Here is a 4,092-nt window from a genome sequence, read left to right as displayed (position 1 = left end):
CACAAGAACCACCGCTAACCCCGCCCCTAAACCTACCCCTCACGCAAATCGTTTAACAGTGCACGAGTGAAGTTGTACAAATTCATACAAATTTGCCAGCTCGTAAAATACATATGAATTGGTCATTGGCTCCATCATTAGCCACATTCACACACCTGTCAGCTGTTTACATGACTGTGTCTCTCGCTGTGGATGTGTGTGTAATTGTGGGTCTCTGACAGCGCTTTAATAAAGTGAGGTGTGTAAATTACAGTGTCTTCAGTGAACGCCCCCTCGCTTCTGTCTGGCTGTCTCTTCTGAGGTCAAACTGTACTGTTAGAAAAGTCTCTTTTCTTTTCTCTCTCCTCAGACTCAGTCAGAGTTAATTAAGCTTTAAATCTTGTTTAACACAAATTAATTATTCATCTACCAATTTACAGTGGATGGACTTAATATTCATACAACTGCAGGTCAAGTGTGCGTGTTTCTAAGAGGGTTTTTGCTCATGCTGCTTTCCATTCAACTCAGAAAATGAGAATTTCTACTTGGAAAGGGCAAGAAATAATTTCACTGTATGACAAGTATGGCAATGTACATTAATATTATTGATACCACTGCTGTACTATAATACATGTGTACATGTTAATGTTGCTGATTTGCCTGAAAATTTTATGAAATACACTACTAGTGAGAAGTTTGGAATAATTAAGATTGTTTAATATTATTGAAAGACTTGTCTTATGATCACTAAAGCTTCAATTATCTTTTGTTTAGAAATACAGTAAAATCTGTAAAATTGTGAAATATAAAAACTGTTCAATTTGAATATATTTTAAAATGTAATTTATTCTTGTGATGCAAAGCTTAATTTTTGGGTAAGATACAAAAATGTATTAATCAAAAGTAATAGTAAAGGAATGTGTAATGTTGTAAAATTATCAAATAGATGCTGTTCTTTTGAACTTTCTATTCATCAAAGAATCCTGAAAAATAAATACATCATATTCTCCACAAAAATATGAAGCAGCACAACTGTTTTAGTATTGATGATCATTCCTGAGCAGTAAATCAGAGTGATTTCTGAAGGATCATGTGACACTGAAGACTGGGGCATCACAGAAATACATTCTATCTTAAACTATATTCACATTGAGTTGTTTTTAATTTAATAATATTTCACAATATTACTGTTTTTACTGTATATATATATATATATATATATATATATATATATACTGTCTCTCTGTATTAGAGTGACAGAGTGTGACTTTCGCTGATCATTAGAGAGAGAAATGACATCTTCATTCTTCCGGCGTGTCTTTTAAGAACATTACTTTTTTTTCATTACACAATGATACCACAATCCTGCCCTCCTTTAAACTCTTTCTCATCATTAATTAGGAGAAAAAATTCCTGTAAGATGCTCCTCAACAGGCAGATCATCACTTGGAAGTGAAACCTGAGGCATTTTTAAGGCTTATTTTAATTTTGTTGTTATGCATGGTCTCTTCTCATTAGTCGACAGGCCTGATTGAAATATTAAAGGTTACCAAAGCAACAAAACAGGAAGGGGAGACATCCAGGAAACAAAAGACAGAGGCCTGGAATGACCTCGAAATGATTTTACAAAGTGTTTCTGTGCTTTTGTTTGCTCACACGAAAGACCTAATGACAGAATAAACGTTTGCTTTGCTCCTGTGACGTTAAAGTTAATGGTTAATTGTATGGAAGTTTCAGAGCACGTTCCTGATGTCAATCAAACTCAAGGCCGCTGTTCACCTGCTGACCACATCTCATTTACGTCTAAATTAGCTTTAACTTAAGATCATGTACGGATAGGAAATTACTGTCTGGATATCATGTACTGGCCTGTTAAACCATTCGTCACACACACACACACACACACACACACACACACACTCACACTCACACACACACACACACACACACACACACACACACACACACACACACACACACACATTTCAGCAAGACGACTGGCAATATTACAGCGTGTTTCAGGTCACATGGCACACATTTGATCTTGTAATTATTTGAGTCTTTGTCTGCTAGGTTTTCTGTACATTAATTTTAACCAGAACTAAGGTCAGGTCATTCAATCTCAGGTAGAGTCTAAAGCCTGTTGAAATGAGCAAAGTACAGAGGTCAGACTATAAGAAAGAAAGACACGATCGTTGAGGGCATTACAGTCTGGAGGCTGAAGAAGGAGAGGAACATTTTACAAATCTCTCACGCTATTTCCAGCCATCAATAATTCAGTCAACGCAATACATTTAAATGCTTCCATGTAAATATTACAGTAAAGGGGACCTTGGATGCACATAAATGTGTCTTAGCAGTGTGTGGACACAACCACTCCACAATGATAAAGATCCATTCACTTCTTTTTTGTTATTTTTATCGTCAAAAATAAAAATAAAAAAAGTCTCAATTATCAAGCCCTTTTGATTTTCTCAGCAATATGATTTCATACAGCACAGGCCCCGCCCATAGCTGCTGACAGACTTTACCTTATTAGCATATCTCCACCCTCAGCCAGTTTTACCAAAGTCCTTTTAAGAGAAGTCATTTCACTCTGCTGGTATCTTTGAAATGTCTCTCGGGCATGCAAGGTGTTGTTTACACACTAACCGAGGCATTTTAACCAAAGTAATTTGCAAATATTTCATGAAGACCCTGATCATACCAACTTGTGGAAAATGGGCATCAGATGTCCACTTTAATAACTTGTAACTTTAATAAATATGTAAGTAATTCCTGGCCTAACCAGTTGGTACAACAGGAAGCAAGAAATGAATGGACATTTGTAAAACATATACAATCAGATATAATTCTAAGTCAAAAGTAAGGAACAAATCAAGTTTTATAATTCAGCAAGCGCTCTGTGTGTGTGTGTCAGTCGCTATCTGTTTGTGAGTCTTATTTAGTGTCGTGTGTCCACTGATAAACTCCATTGTCAAAGCTTCAATCAAGAGAAGTTTTGGGCGAGAGCAGGCAGCGTTCAGGCTGTGTGTTTTCCCTGCCAAAAAAAAAAAAAGAAGAAAAGGTAGGGACACACGCAGCTCGTGTGTTGTCTGCTTGAGAGTGAAGCGTGCAGTATCAGCTCTCGAGGGAGTTGACGGCTGCGATTCGAGCCTTTGCTTCACTCTCAGAAGGCTCTCTTTGAGGAAAGAGCTTTCACTGGCATTTCTCGCGGTGCCAGCCCCGCTTTTGTCGAGGAAAAACGGAGCGGTGGTTGTGCTCGCGGGATTTGCTTTCGGATCTGCTGGAAGGAATTTAAGACGGGTCTTTTCAAGTCCCTATCTTCTTTCTTAGCCACCAGATCCGGCGCCCGCTCTCGGGGGTTCGGAAGCCCGCGTTTGCGGTACTTTCTCTCCGATGAGAGGGCGCGATGCACTGCCTGTCTTTCTCAGAGGAGATTGATATGGAAAGGCGTCGATGAGCTCGCCAGTTGTTCAAGCACCAGTCACACAAGCACCAGTTACACACGCATATTATGCCTAATATTATAATAAGCAGCATTAATGAGGAGTGGAGCTCGCGCAATCGGCTCTCGGGGGGCTGATTGTGCTTTTCTCGTTGTAAAGCGCTCCGCTCTCGCCGGGCACGCTCCGAGGAGTGTGTCCGTGCATGCGATCTTGCGGTCGCGCTGGGGCTGATGCATGGCGGCGACCGCGATAGCGGGAATCGCACATGATCTGGCGAACGGGTTGGAGACGGCTCGTCCTATCTCCACCCGTGTTCACTAGGTCTAGAGCTCGGTCTCGAGGCTTGAAAACCCGTGCTGTGGTTTCTTCGTCCTCGGAGGCAGAGCTCGCTGCAGCATTCGTCTTTCTCTGAGGAGATTGATGCTGTCTGTGTGACTGAGCAGCATATATATGAAAAAAAAAGACATGCACGCTGCCGAGGAAACACGTGTATTACATTGTTTCATCTTTATGTGAGTTTTTTTTTCTACACCAGACCGTGTTGACTCGTCTGGTTGTTGACTACTATATATTAATATTTATCTGACTATGTGAAGTTAGATGTGCAGGGGCTCTAGGGATGTAATTTCTTATGTGAGAACACGTGTGTACCGCTCTTCTTCTG

Source organism: Carassius carassius, chromosome 33, assembly GCF_963082965.1.
Source record: "Carassius carassius chromosome 33, fCarCar2.1, whole genome shotgun sequence".
Lineage (NCBI taxonomy): Eukaryota > Metazoa > Chordata > Actinopteri > Cypriniformes > Cyprinidae > Carassius > Carassius carassius.
The sequence above is the reverse complement of the archived record's forward strand: the minus strand, read 5'-3'. Positions refer to the sequence as shown.